This window comes from Equus quagga, chromosome 5 (genome assembly GCF_021613505.1).
Source record: "Equus quagga isolate Etosha38 chromosome 5, UCLA_HA_Equagga_1.0, whole genome shotgun sequence".
Lineage (NCBI taxonomy): Eukaryota > Metazoa > Chordata > Mammalia > Perissodactyla > Equidae > Equus > Equus quagga.
This window is the reverse complement of record NC_060271.1, coordinates 11,814,846-11,830,653: the sequence shown is the minus strand read 5'-3', so window position 1 is coordinate 11,830,653 and position 15,808 is coordinate 11,814,846. Positions and strand designations below refer to the sequence as shown.

Sequence of the window (15,808 nt, the reverse complement as noted above, 5' to 3'; positions counted from 1 at the left end):
TATGCACCCAGACTGTCTCCAGTGGGTGCTTTATAGCCAATTAATAGATATATAACTAATATCCAGAGGTAGCAGAAAACATAAGTATGGGTTATTTTTTTGACGTGATACCTATAGCTCCTTAAGATAGAATCATTTATGAAATAGATCATTGCTCTGAATACTGAGGTGACACCAAGCCTCATCTTCCCATGGGTCCTTCACTGCTGGCATCAGCTACAGCACACAGGGCTCTACCAGGAGTCACCTCTTCCCCTTCAAAAAGAAAAGTCTTACTGAAGAGCCGTATAACAGTAGCCCACAACTTGCTCTTTCTCTTGCAATCTCTTTATTTCCTTACTTTTTCAAGAATAACTGTGGTTGTTAGTATTTATGGTCTTCACCACAACCCTGCCATCTGGGAAAACCCAAGAGTATGACATGTAAACACTTCAGAGAACTAATGCTGTGCAATTCACTTTTTGTTAGCTGTTCACAGAAGTGGCAAATGACACATAGCAAGCAAAAATAAACATAAAAACCAAAAATGTAAAACTTTTCCACCAAAAGAAAACTCTTCTTCCCCTGTTCCTACTTTATCTTTGCTTTGAATGAACAGACTGACCTAATGCCACACAATCTGTTCTAAATTGCCACAGTCTGGACATGAGTCATTTACTTAACAACCTTCACTGAGCACTTACCTAGATATCTGCAAGAGTGTAGACTCTCAGTAGTAATTCAGGCAAGACAAACTCCCTTTGCTGGATGTAACAATCAGGAGTCTGGCAGGAAATAATGGCACACTCCAGTTGGGCAATTTGAGGAGAATTTTGTAAAGGAACTATTTACAAAGGTATGGGCAGGGTTTGGAAAAAGCAAAATGGGGCAAATAACTGCTGAAGTGTTTATCAGTTGTAGGCCTGGTGGGACACAGGAAAGAGGGTGACAAACCTGGAGAGAGACTGCTGCTGGGAAAGGCCATCAGACAGGCATTGTGGCTTCAGGAGAACCTGCAGCCAATGTAAGGTAGTGAGGGGCCCTGGGAATAAATATGCCAATCGCTCTCTCCTCCCACCCTCCAGATTGCCTATTAATGTCTTTTGTTGGCCAAACCCAACAGGAAACCATGTGGGCCAGCTTCTTAAAGCCCAGAGCAGTGAGAATGGGAGGACAGAGGATCCAGAGAGGCTAAAAGAAGATGTGTAGCGTGCCTGAGTTCCTTGGTTCAATGTTCTAAAACTATAAACACTCAAGATGTATAGATGCTCCCCTTTACATGAGCTGCTAGAGTTTAAGATCTATTACGTGTAATGGGAAGTTGGACTGCATGTTTCAGTAACAACTGATTACATAATTATTTTGGCTTGACTTCAAAGTGGGTGCACTCTTAGCTCCAACATGAAAATAATACCACTGGCCATTGTGTTTCTGCTTTCCCCTTATGTAGTCTGGGTAGCAGACTAGTCCATTGGGAGGCCAGACAAGGTCTGCAGGTCAGGAGTTACTCGTCTGGTGTGGTAGCCATTAGCCACACATGGCTACTGAGCACTTGAAATGGGGCTAGTCAGAACTGAGATGTGCTGGACTCTTAAAATACACACTGGATTTTGAAGATGTAGTACAAGAAAAAGTGAATATTTCTTTAACTATTATTTATATTGAGTGCCTATTGGAATGATGATATTTTCTGTAAAATAAATTCTATTAATAAAATTAACTTCACCTTTTTAAAATGCAGCTACAAGAACATTGGAAATTACATTTTTGGCTCACAGGATATTTTTGTTCATCAGTGCTAAGTAAAAGCTTAAGAAACGTATTAACTGTGTTCTGGATGTGGTTGGGGGTTGCCCTCTCCTTTCAGATCTTTGACTCCTTGAGTTTCTCTTGGAAGGACTCTGATCAGAGACATCCCCACTCCTTCTTACTGTTATCAGCTGGACCAAGGTGAGGACAATGTGAAACTGTTGAAAATACACAGCAGTGTTTACTTGGGAACAGCTTTCTCCCCTTAACCCCTCAGCTCTATAAATTCTTCTCACCTGACCAGGAGGTAGACTTCGGTGCCTATTTGAGCCCCTGAAAGGTCCAGTTAGTTTCACAAAGGACAATGCCCTTCTCTATCACATCCTATACAGCCACGCCTCAGAAAGCTCTCCCATGTCAGGGAGGAGAAAATTCCCCCTTCCCCTCTCTGTTCTTATGGCTGGTCAAATAATTAAAATGACATAAGGCAGGTTAACAGGAGAAAATCAGTTTAATACGTGCACACAGGGAATTCACATAAGCGTGGAAAATTCTAAAGACAATCTGAGGCACATATGTCATTCTGGACTAAGGAAGAAGGGGTAGGGGATCTGGACTGTCAAAAGGGAAAGGAGCCAACTTACAGGAAGATGGAAAGAATTAATGTTTAGTAAACAAATGTTTGTTAGCCATCTACAGACTATGGGACACAGTGAGGAGTTTGACTCAATGGGCCTCGCTAAGTTCCTCCCTGTCTACCATGCCTAGTTTACAATATACTAGAGTTCTCTATGGTGATATCTCCTTCCTGAGACAGGCCTTCTGTCTTAAATTCTTAATACACAATTAACATACAGAAGAGATTGGAAGCACAGATGGAGAGTAGTTACACAGGGACTAAGCAGGCAGAATACTGGCTCCCTGCCATGTCCACATCTTAATCCTTGGACTCTGTGGCTGCATCCTGTTTTGTCTGAGTGGGCCCATGTAATCACAAAGGTCCTCATAAAGAAGAGGGCCAGGCGAAGACAGAGCAGAGAGACATTTGAAGATGCTGCTGGATTTGAATATGGAGGAGGTTCCTGGAGTGCAGCTCTAGGTGTTAGAGAGGCATAAAGAGGGATTCTCTCCAAGAACCCTGGAGGTAGGGTGGCCCTGCCAACCTTGGTTGTGGTCCAACAAAGCTACTTCAGACTTCTGACTCCAGAACCATAAGAGAATAAATTTTCTTGGTTTCAAGTTACTAAGGCTGCAGTAAATTATTATAGCATCAAAGGAAGCTAATAGAGGGGCTGACAGGTGGACAGAAAGGGAAAGAGGGAGAAGGCAGACAGGCTGGAGGACAGGCAGGTGATGAGGAGTTAGGTGACAGTCAGAGCTGGAGGTGAGTCAGAGACAGACAGACAAACAGGTAGGGAGCCTGGGAAGGATGAGAGAGAGAAGGGTGGCAGTTTGATGGGCATGAGGCAGGAGATCAGGTAGGCTGGCAGGTGGGCAGAGAGAAAGCAGGAAGTGGACAGGTAGGCAGGGACAGGAGAGAGTGACAGGAAGACAGGATGGCTGCAGGGGCTCCTCAGTGCCTGTCCTTATCCCCACAAGGGTTAGAGGAGCTTCCTGAGATGCAGGTGAAACCCATTCTTGGACTTCAACACAGTTTTCAGAATGGGATCAGGGAGCCTGGAGGGATCTGGTGACAGCTCAAAGCAGAGCAGGGTTAGGGCCACAGCCACCTTCAGCTCGTTCATGGCAAACTGCTTCCCGATGCAGTTCCTGGGGCCAGGGAGAAGAAGCAAAATGAGAAGTGGCCTCAAACTCTGTTTGGAGTTGGGCAGGCATTGACCACTGAGCCCTAGCCAGGAACAGGGCATTCAGGGCCCTCCTGCATGTGGCCCAGCCCCCATCCCATCCTTACATGTCACACACACCTCTACCCAAAGACTTGGTTCACAGCCCCCCTACCTTTGACAAAGCCTACCTCTCCCCCAGGACTAGCTCTTATCTGCTACCTCTGCTCTCAGCAGGCCTGAAATTCTGGTAGGTGAGGGTCAGTGCTCTAGTCACCAGTCAAGTGAGTCACTAAAAAAGTTAACTAATAGTTAATTAGTTTTCTCACTCCCTCCATAATCAGCTTCTGGTTTCACAATGTGGAGGCCAGGTCAGAGCATGGTAGGTGGCGAGATGGGCTGCACTCTCAGACTCTAACCCTCTGGGGGACTTCCAGGGACCCTAATCCTAAGAAAGAGGACAAAATGGAGTTGGGTAAGGAAGTCAGAATGGCAACAGGGAAGCTTCCTGGAGGGTCCACTGTTAGCGGCCCTCAGCCTGTTGCACAATCTGCCTCCCAATTAATGGTCCAGACCCCTGCCTCCCCCTCATCCCCTCAGTCAACCAGCTTATGTAGCCTTCCAATCTAGTCCAGAAATGTCCCTCCTTGCCATCCCTCAGTCTCCTCACCTGGGCTTTTCTATCTTCCTGCCTCTCCTCCCTCTACACTGAAGCCACAGCCCAGCTCAGACCCTCCTATGGCCTCCATCACAGGAATGACATGTCCAAATGCCTCAGCTGGCACCAAAGCCCTCTAGGCGTTGTTACCTCACTCACCTCTTATCTGTCCAGCTCCACTTCCTAGCTCATCTGATGTTGAGATCACTGTGAATGCCTCCCTCCATCTGCCTGCTGCATGCTCAAGGCGAAGTCCAATGACAGCCGCCCTCACCCCTCTGCTGGCTCTACCTTTTCCTCCCCAATCCCCATTAGTGTTTTACTCAAGGACACCTCACCGTTTTGCCCAGGACAGTGCCAGGAACATGGAATATCCAACAATCTGCTCAATGAGTGAATGAGTGACTGAAAGAATGAGTGAATGATGTGTGTCTTGAGAGGTATTTGTCTCTTGACTGTGAACTCTTGGAGGCAGGGACATTGTCTTTCATCTCTGTGTTCCCATCTCCCAACACAGGACTTGGCACATAGAGGCAGGCTTAATAAATAGTTTTATAATTGAATGAAGTTAATTGAATTGAAAAACAAATTAACCAGCAAACATGGAATGGCATATAATAAAATTACACATAAGTTGTGACCTAGGAATTGAACTGCCTAGTACTCTCTTGATGTCTAGTTGCCACCACAAGACTTGCAGCCAATGTCTATTTGGAAGGACCCAGTCCTGGGAGAAACCAATTGTCCTAGAGCCAATTTCTGGAAGAACAATTATTTAAAGGCTGTATTCTGAAGGTTGATTCACCAATTGAAATTTCACATATTGTGGATTCAGGAAAATCTGTTCCTAGCGACTACTTTCAAAATTTGTGGAAGTTAGTATTTCACAGGACTATTTCAGCAGCACTGGAGGATTTTCACAGCAGCCAGTCTGGAATGGAATCACCCAGCCTGACAGCTGTCTCAAATGTGCTTTAGATTTTACACACGAGGAAGCTTTCAAAGCCATGTGTCATACACAGAATAGTGGATCTTCTCTCAGAAGCAGTTGATTGTCCTCATTGTTATACTTTTTGCCAACAATGGACCATATAGACTCTGGGACTATAGTATATAAATGCCACTTATATGAAGAAATTCTGCCAACTGGAAAAGTTGTCATGGTTATATGAATATTAACATGCAGTCAAAATTGTATTGGGATAGACTGCAAAAATAGAGAAGACACACACTGGTGTGAAACTTTCTTCCAACGGTTACTATAAACTTCCATATATATGGCTGAATAGTTAGCACAAAGGAGGGGCTGGAAATCTCAACACACAAACATCACTGAGACAGCGAGTAGCAGATCAAGGAATTAAGGAGAAAAGGCCCTGGGCTGGAATGCAAATGCGAGAAGATTTGTGTTAAGATTACTGATAACTGAAAAAGCAACCATCTGGAGTTTAATTTTCATGAAAAATTCTAGTTTTGAAAAATCATACTCCTAAAGTGTGAAAAACAGCAGAATACACTGAACTTTGGAACAGCACTGACATTGATTGTGGCGGGCTATTAGGAAAGTTTATGGATCACATCCCTGCATGGTGCCTGTGAATGCCACCTTTCTTTTGTACATAGAGATATCTACTTCCCCACACACCGACATATAAGGGCATAACTGCACACACCAATATGAACATTCAAGGTCACAAACATTGGTTGTGCACCCAGTGACATAACCCCAAGTACAAGATGCCTCACCTTGATCCTCCTGAGAAGGGCAGGAAAGCGTGGCTGTGTCGAGTAGAATCCGGTGCAAACCGGGAAGGATCAAACACCTGCTGAGAGAGCACCAGGGCCAGGGCAGGTGAGGTCAAGCCCCTCCTTCCAATTCACAAGGGGACAGGACTCCCAAAGGTGGCAGTGAGAGGAGGTGTTGGTGTGGAGACATCATCCCATCCCCTCCTCCCATGGCCATCATACCTCTGGGTTTGGCCACACCTTCAGGTTGTGGTGAAGGGCATAAAAGGAGAGCATGACCATGATTCCTGTGGGGCAGAAGGAGAAGAGAGAATACTGATCATACTCATGGGGAGGGAGCCCAATCCCTCCACCAACAGGGGGCATGTGCATGCAGGAAAGCCTTGGGAGCCACAATGACAGCCACTTCCCATCACCATGAGTGGAATGATCCTGCTGCAAGAGAGGTGGGGTGGACACAGAAAATTCATGTGCACAGCTTAGGAGGAGATAACCATGACCCAGGATTGAGAAGGAAGAAAGAATTGGAGCCTTGCTTTTTGGAGCAGTGCAGGTGACAACTCAAGTTTACCAGGCGCCATCCATCAGCCTTTGGGGAATATGTGTTAACTCATTCAATCCTCATATTAACCCTTCAAGGAAGGCTCTTGTATCTGACTGTTCAGATGAGGCACCTGAGCCTCAGAGAGCCTGAGTGATTGCCTATGATCACACAGCTAGGATGTGGCAGGGCTTAGATTCAGACTCAATAGGAGGTGAGCTCAGGGCTTGCCTCCACTCATGACAGGAGTGTAAGATCTGGTCATCAGCTATTCTCTGCCATCAACCTAAGGGGTCCTCAGAGACTGGACAATCTAACTTATGACAGTGGTCAGTGATCTCCTTCATTTTCCTATACCCAACAAGGAAAGAACCACATCTTCCCCTACATATCTCTGATTGTCTCTCCAACCCTCACATCTCAAGAAACTAGAATTTTAGGGCTAATTCCTGAGCCCACATTCAGAGGCTAGTATTTGTTTATTAAGCTATTACTGGGTCTAGTTCTGTGCCAAGCATTTCATATACCTCATCTTAATTACAAAGTAAGAATTGATGTTTTTGAGGCAAAAGCAGGACCCAGAGAAGTTCATAGCTGCTCTAGGACACGTGGATTTCTGATCTTTCTTGTGTGCTTAGATTAGTGAGTGTGATGAAGTTCATACCTTTGGATAAGGAGCGTCCATCAGGGAAAGTTATGGGTTTGCTGGGCTCTCTGCCAATGCCTGGTACTGGTGGATAGAGTCGCAGTGCCTCCTTGATGCACATGGTGGTGTAGGGCATCTGGTCCAGGTGGTTCCTGAAACCGAAGCCCATCCTGAAGGCAGGCAGGGTCTGGGAAGACCAGGGGCTTCTCTAGCTGAGTGAGCAGGGCTCTCCCATCTCTTGAGCACTCACCAGCTGATGGAGGTGCCATCCCCCAGGAGGTTCTTGATCTCCTTCCGGCACTTCTGCTGATGCTCAGGGTGCATAGCCAGAGCTTAGAGGATCCAGGAGATGCCACTGGCTGTGGTGTCATGGCCCTCGAACATGAATGTGTCCACCTCGGCATGGAGGTCCTTGTCAGACAAGCTGCTCCCATTCTCCATCTAGGGGAAGGAACGGCAAGAGTGTAGGGTTTGCCCAATCTTCTGCATCTCTGGGCAAAACCTCAGGCCTCTCCTACAAACAGTCACTCTGGCAAAGAGGAGGATGTCCAGGAAATCCAAGTGCCTCTTCTTCATGACCTTCTCCAGCTCTCCCTCCTTCTGCAGTTGAGCCTTCCTCAGCTTGATCACTTGGTCTGTTCCAGAACAGTGTTGCCCGGTTAGAGCTGAGAGCTCTGGGTACCCAGATACAGCAACCCACAGTAGCCCCTCTGTCTCCTGCTCCAATCGGGGTGCCAGTTGGATCAGGATGAATGTGGCAGTGGACATGCATGTCAGAGGTGAGAGCTGTTGTATCATCTGATTGAAAGTCAGACCTCCCCTCAATAGCACAGTCCATGGAGATTCTGCTTGAATGCTGCTGGGAGGCTCTCTCATTCAACCATCACTAATGTGCTGACACTTGTAAATTGCTGCACAACACCTGGCGCCCTAACATATTGTTTACTTCCCCCTGCACCAGAGCGGTACCCAGCATGGGTGTGTCCCAGCTCCTGAAGGGGTGGCAGGGGGCTGAGATCTGCCTGAGATGTCAGGGGTAGTACACTTAGGATGCAGCTGATGAACAAGGGGAGTAGCCCAGGAGGTAGAGTACAACCTGTGTGTTGATGGGCCAGCTGGCAGGCCCACTGGTTCCAGCGGCCGTCAGGGGTCAGGCTGTAGATGATGTCATTCTGAAAGAAGGCATTCCTCACCCATGAATAAAACAGATTGTTCAAGTCTGCAACAGCCTCGGTGTAGGATTGGGAGTTCCTGACAGAATGCAGAAGAGGCTGGAATGGAGGGAGGCCTCTGACCTGGAGGTGGAGTGGGGCTCTGGATGGAGGTTTCCTCAGTCAGTGGGGACAGGATACTGCAGCACTGGTCATTGCTGTCTTATAGCCCTTAAGACCCTCAGCCCTTTGTAAGTGGCAGGACAACTAGGCTGCTACCTGTGCCAGGGATCAGGGATCTGTGGCTGATTCATGGTTTGGTCTAGAGAGGAATTTGACCATGGTCTGGGGCTCTCGGGAGAATGTTGCTTCTTGTGCTGTAAGCATCCAAGCTGCTCTACTTCCTCTCAGGTAAGTCCGCACCAGTTGGTAAGAAATGGGGTCCTTCAACTGAAGGGTTATCACTGACCTGTCTGTCTGGACAGTGCCCCGGTGGCTGAAGGTGCACTTCCTGATGGCGTCCAGGGTCATCAAGGAGATGTGTCCAAAGATCTCCAGATGTGAGTCCTGCCTGATGAGCTCCTCCCATTTGTCCTGTAGTGGAAGGGGGATATTGACCCTCCTTTGGTCCCCTTGGTGGTCCGTGATGACAACGTAATGCTCTCTCTCTGTCTGTCTAAATATTCTTTAGGGATTTCCTCACTTTCTAAAAAAAGATGCATTATAGCAATTAAGACTATAGGTAAGCATTTGTAATGTGAGGCCTATTTCCTCAAAAACTTTTAATTTATAATTAATCATGATCACTCATAACAGTCTAAATTAGTTTTGAGTTTTAGGAATTAGTTACAATGATAACCACCTTTTGGCAGATCAGAAAACATTGTTTCTCAGGAGACAGAGGGGGAATCTTTTGTGTTTTGAGAGCTGAGCTAGACCGGAGGGAGAGGTGAAGTCCAACTTTAGGGAGCAAACATGTCAAGGCAAGAGTAAGACTAAGGGGACAGTACTGGGGCTCCCAAGGAAGGGATATCAGGGACTTCAATTCCTTTCATTCCTCAAATGTTAGCTGAGATCACTTGGTGAGAAATCAGAGTCCTGAAGGGAGGTGATGTGATGGCAGGACCTGGCTCTGAGAGTGTTGACCTGGTCTCCATTTTTTCTAGAGAGTGGCTCAAATCCATGTAAAAGCCCTGGTCCCCAGGCCAGAGCTCACCTGAGTGACATCTTGGGATGTCCACCGTGATACTGAAGCTGCCACTTCCCAAGCCAGCCAGGATCAGTTTGCCGTGCTGTCCAGGGGAATGACCCTTGCTCTAGTCCACGGTGCTGAAGATATGGAGGTGGTAGGAGAACAGACTCTGTATCTACCAGGGCCCTCCTTCCCCTTGGCAATAACCAAAATACAAGCTCGTGTGCAGGTACTCTTCTGTCCCATCCACTTTTGGGGAGCTCTGTCTCAGAGTAAGGTCTGAGTGCATTATTTTGGGTGCTTGTGTCTGCTGGATGCCTGAGTGACACCTGTGTCTGGAGTGGACTCTGTGAGTTGTGCTGTGTGTCAGCCTGTGAAGGTGAGAGGGATTGGCTTACCAGCATCACTCGGACAGAGTCGGCCATGAGCCCCACGTAGGGCTTCAGGATGTTATAGTGGAAGGCTGGGGTCAGCATCCGCCCATGCTGGAACCAAGTCTGCCCATTCAACAGGAGCAAACCATACCCTGGGCCAGAGATGGGGTTGTGTGTAGGGGCAAGAGACAGGATCAGAGGGATGACAGGGAACAACTTGGGAGGAACCAAGGGTGTCAGACAAAGGCCCATCACAAGCAAAGGCAAGAAAGGCCAATACATTAAGGATTGTGGACTTCCCCAAATGACTGGTACATAGGAAGTGATTATGACAGTTGTGAGAGAAAGGCTGAAAAAGAGTAGGGGCAGGTCATAGATGGACTTCAATAAAAGTCAGGCTGAGATCATGGTGAGGAATGAGAAGTGATATGGAGGAAGCTGAGCTTCAGGAGGGCTCTCACAACCATTAGGAAGGGGGAGGATCTTGTTACAAGAAGAGAAATGAAGCTTGATCCAGAGGTGAGGGTGGTGACATGGTGGCCAGGTATCTGCTGTTCTCTGAAAGCCAAAGAGATAGCTCTTGGCAAACTGAACTGATGGGTGCACCACAGTCCTAGTTACACGTACTTACCAATCCAGGGAGAAAGAAATCTGTAAGCAGCAAGAACCTTCAGGTCTGAAAGGTAAGGAAGGGCGTTACAGGACACTGGGAGGACCAAACAAAGCCAGTGGCCCCCAGGAGGCAGCTGTGGTCCAGATCATGGGGTGCCACCCCTTACTGATGCCAGTTTATCTCAAGCCACCTCCTATTTGCCTCTCTTGCCAGACTCTTTTTGTCCTGTCACCGTGGGCTCAGAAGAGCAGACTAGTGTCCCAGCAGGACATGCACAGGACTAGGATGATGAATCTGCCAGAAACACAGGCTCTGTCCTCAGTGCCAAAGAAAAGACAAAAGCCTGTGGTTTTCCTACCATTTGTGGCTTAGCCATCCCATGGCCCAGGACAGGCAACAAGGGGAGGTGACAAACCCAAGTCAGTGTGCAAAGGAAAATGTGTTTCATATCTGGGGCAATTTACATTGCAGATCATCTCCACTTGGTTAAAAAAGAAAGAAAGAAAAGAAAATATGAAATTCAGCCCCACACAACTGTTTAAGACTTCAGTTTAAGTAATGATTGTTGGCCTTAGGCTGGCTTGTGTGTTGATGGCTGAACTGCCAGTCTCTTCTGGAATTTCACAGACCCAGGGGCATGGACCCAAGAAGGAAGAGCTGCTCCAGCTGGGATGCAGGTTTCACTCTCACCTGATCTCCCCAGGATCACCTTCATGTAGTCAGGGTCATAGACCACAAAGAGAACCTCAGTCCCCCATAACCAGCGAGGACAGGCACATGGGAATTTCTCTACTCTTTTCATGATCTGTTGAAGCTCATCACCCTTTTGGAACTGTCATTAAGGGAAAGATAAATCAATAAAACCCTTCTAGTTCCAGGGCTGGAGTGGGGGCAGGATGGTCGCAGGGAGAGAGGCCTAGATCTAGCAGCAGAACTAAGAGTTTAGAATGTTTCACATGACGGGCTCTGCTCCAGACTTTGCTGGCCGTCCAAAGTTTGCCCTGAGGCCAGATTCTGTCTCATTGTTGGTGAAACTATGGGCCCTCACCCTGAACTGCCTAGGTATAAAGCTTTTGGAAGTCGTTACAGCATTCCATGAACAATTTGTATGACAACCTTTATCACTTGGTAAGCAGTATTGCCATACACTTTTGTTTGCTTAGATAATAAAATGGTTTATATTTAAAATTTAGATTTATATATTAATTTTATTTTGCCATATTGGTTGTTACATATTTTCAACATTACCCCAGCCTACATGTATATGTTTGTTAATATGAAATAGTGTTGGGATGTATATGGTTAAGCGAAAAAATTAAATAAAAAATTGTGTGCTCTAGGTTATTTTACATATTGAATACGTACATAGTTGTCGAACAAAGTCTGGATGTATCCATATGAAAATAGTGTTGAACGATGATTTTGATTTTTTGGTTTTCATCTCCTTTTCCCTTACCAATAAAAAGAAGCTTTTGTGAGCTTCCCACTGTTTCATAGTCTTTTAAAACTCCTCAGTGTGGATCACAAAGGCATTTACTTTCTGGCTTCACCTTCTCTGTTCTTGCCTCCTGCCATGCTGGCCATTCCACCAGGACCCATTGCTCCAACCCCAAAGCTGCCCCTGCTGCTGCTCCTGACACTAGCTAACACTGCTCACCCTTGTAGGCCTTGATACATGCTCTTCCCTCTACCTGGAGTGCCCTCACCTTTGCTACAGAGCAACTGCCATTCTTCAACTTTTAAGACTCAGCTTTGTTTTATCACCTCTGGAATTCTCGTGGACATCTGCTCCTATGAATGTTCCATTTAGTCAACTCTTCTTTACTTCAACTGCCTCTATGTAACTGAAAACAACTCTCTGCTACATTGGTATCTAATCTCTGCCTGCATCCTTCTGGCAATCAGGATTCACGAACTCTGAGGCAATTTGCCCTACTGTGGCACAGGTTCCTTCATTCAGCACGTATTCATTGAATATTTACTATGTACCAGGCACAGGTTTAAGCACTGAATTAGAATATGACTATAGATCCTTACCTGTTGGGAGCTTTCGGTTTAGTTGGGGAGATGCAAAGATTAAGAGGCCATGACATAGAGGGTAATTACTGTTGTGATGGAAAGAAGCGCAAGCCTCTGGGGAAGCTTTGGGAATGGGACCTAACTCAAAATTGGACATTAGAAATGTCTTCCTCATGTGCCTGCTCATCCATCAAGTCATCTTTGATCAAGATGCTGCTGGGTTACAAAGACAATTCAGAGATGGTGTCTCCCAGAAGGAGCCCACATCTATGACACTGAAGACAAAAATAGCTAAATCACGTTACCGCTGCTTTATGAGAAGGAGTGTCCAGGGGGAAAAGAGTTGTTGCCTCTGCTCCTAGGAGACCCAGAAAGACATCTTGGAGGAGGTGGCTTGGGCTGGGCCTTGGTAGATGGACACGTGGGGGTGAGATCATTCCAGGTAGAGGACACAGCGTGAGGAGAGACCGAGAAGCTGGAATGCACGGGCAGGTAGGGAGGACAATGAGTAACTTAGGGTGAAGCAAGAGATTAGGAAGAGAAAGGGAGAGAGGTATTGGGGCCAGCGCATATGGGGTTTTGGCTGTTTCCAGTTTCCGTCTTTGGCTCCACTCTACCATAAACATGTTGCCTCCATCTCTGAGGAAAGATAAGCCTCAGCTCTCTGCAGCCTCCCATTTCCTCCTAACATTTGTTCACCTCTCTGTCAGGCTCTGTTCAGGGTACTGGGGGTGAGGGGGATTATATGCTCAGTTCCAAGAGCTCACAGTTCAGGGTGTGAAGGAGGAGAGCAGGCAGGCAGCCTCATCCTGTTAATGGTACAACTCGAATATCAGAACTCCTTACAAGGCTCCATCTGGGAAACTTTCTTGCTGGTGTATGCCAGAAACTCATGAGTTTAAGCACTGAAATCAACAGTCTGGAAAATCATTCAGTCTTAGGTAAATGGAACTATTGGCCCCCTACACTTGACTCACCCTCTGACCAGCGGGTGAACCTCTTTTCCTGTAACCTGATGCCTTCTTGGATTCCTGCCTATTGTCTCCACAGACTGTGAACCTCACAGGGCAGTGACCCATAGACTGATGTCTGTGTTCCCAGGTAAGCTCAGGGCCAGGCAGAGGTGATGGGGTTGAGAGAGGGGGCAAGGAAGCATCTAGAAGCCTGTTCTGTGATAACTGCTGAGGCTGCTCAGCCTGGAGAAGGGAGACTCTCAAAGGAAGAGTCATTGTCCTAAAGTGCAGGGCTTCCAGACCATCCTGCAGATCTACCTAAGGAAGGAGTGTCTGACAGACCTAAGACCACCAGCACAGGCTACCTGTGAAGGATTGAGCTCCCTGGACTGGGATGAGGAGCCTGAGAGGGCTCAGGAGGAGACCTGAGAGGTAAGCTGGGTTTTCCCAGGGGCCACATGCTCATCACACAACATGGCTTTGTGAGATGGACTTGCTGACCAGGCTCTCAGAGCCCTGACCCTCCCCACCCTCCCACTCCCCCATCCCGCTCCTTCCTACCTCCTGGCTATGCCCATAGAGCCAGTGGGAAGGAGGGCATGGGAACTCCTGGATGGCTTTGAGCAGCCACTGTCTGCGCAGGTAGAGCTGGGCTGCCTTGACCATGAGCAGAACCAGGCAGAGCTGGGAGGCCACTTGCAGGAGCCCAGGGACACCGCCCAGGGGTCTAGTGGGGCTCAGCCCAGAGACACTCATGGTGCAGAGGCTTCTGGAGCGCCGACTTCCCTGACTATTGCAACCTCCCCTGAGCACCCCAGCCCAAGTTGTTTAAGAGAGATTTGCCCCACCCACCTGTGGTGAGGGCAAAGCTTAGACCTGGGCCACCAGAGTTGATTAACTGTGGAGGATCCACCTTGGGAAACAGTGGGAGAAAAGCTTTCTCAGCTGACAGTGATAACGGCAGTGTACATATCAACTTTCCACTCATCAGTTTCCTACCCAAACACTTAATGTGCACCAACCTACTTAATGTGCCAGGCAGGACAGTAGGTGCTGGGACACAGCTGCGAGCAAAACAGACATGAACTCTGACTTTGAGGAATTCACAATCTAGTTTATTATATTCCAATAATGTTCATTCAATAGCGCTTTTTTGCTACATGATCAAATGGATTTTGATCTCATTTGCTCAATTTGATATGCACATTCTGACCCTAATATCAGTCAAATCTTTCAATATTTACTTTTTTGTCTTATTACAATACTAATTTTAATTACCCCTCACAACTCTTTCAACTATTGGGTGAGAAAGAGTGGAAATTATGTCATTTCTATTGACTTCATGATGGTATGGATGAACCAATGCTAATTCAGCAGCCCTTCAAGCACTTTTTTATCATCACACTGGAATAATTAACTTCACAATAGCAACAGCAATAGCATGATTCCATCTCCACTCAAATACATGAGAATTTCAACAAATTCTTATTCTTAATCTTAATTATGCTGTTTTCCCATTAACAGGTCTACTTTTAACTGCAACCAGAAAATCTGCACAATTCTTACTATTTCTCTCACTTCCATCATCTATAGAAGGCCAACACCTTCTAGGACTTTCTGTTCTACTTCATTGAGTACTATAGATGTAACAGGAGTATTTTAACTCATTCCGTTTTATCCTAAAGTAGAAAATAATTATACAATTAAAGCTTTTACACTCTGCTTGGCATCCCATATACATTATTTACTGCAACCTGTTCTTAAACACAAAATGATATTTTAAATATTGTTGCTTTTTCTTGACAAACCTTTGTCCAGACTCACCAAGAGAAAAAGAGAGGACTCAAATGAATAAAATCAGAAATGACGAAGGAGACGTTATAACTGATACCAGAGATACACAAAGGATCGTAAGAGACTACTATGAGTAATTATATACCAATACATTGGGCAATCTAGAAGAAATGTGTAAATTCCTTGAAATATACAACCTACCAACACTGCATCATGAAGAAATAAGAAATCTGAACAGACCAATTACAAAGAAGGAGACTGAATCAGTAATCAAAGACTCCCCCCAACAAACAAAAGTCCAGGAATGGAGAATTCACTGGTGAATTATATCAAACATTTAAGGAAGAATTAATACCAAGCATTTAAGGAAAAACTGTTACCAATCATTCTCATGCTCTTCCAAGAAATAGAAGAGGCGGGAATACTTCCAAACTCATTTTACAAGGCCAGAATTTCCCTGATCCCCAAACCAGACAAGGATGTCACAAGAAAGGGAAATCGCAGGCCAATATCCCTGATGAACACAGAAGCAAGAATTTTCAACAAAATATTAGCAAACTGAATTCAACAATACATTAAAAAGATTATTCATCATGATCAAGTGGGATT

The 15,808-nt window shown here is 46.2% G+C and overlaps 1 pseudogene; it reads right to left on the bottom strand.

Moving 5' to 3' along the window:
• Positions 1-2,304: 2,304 nt before the first annotated feature.
• Positions 2,305-14,161, bottom strand: LOC124239836 (cytochrome P450 4A11-like; annotated as a pseudogene).
• Between the last annotated feature and the right edge of the window lie 1,647 nt (positions 14,162-15,808).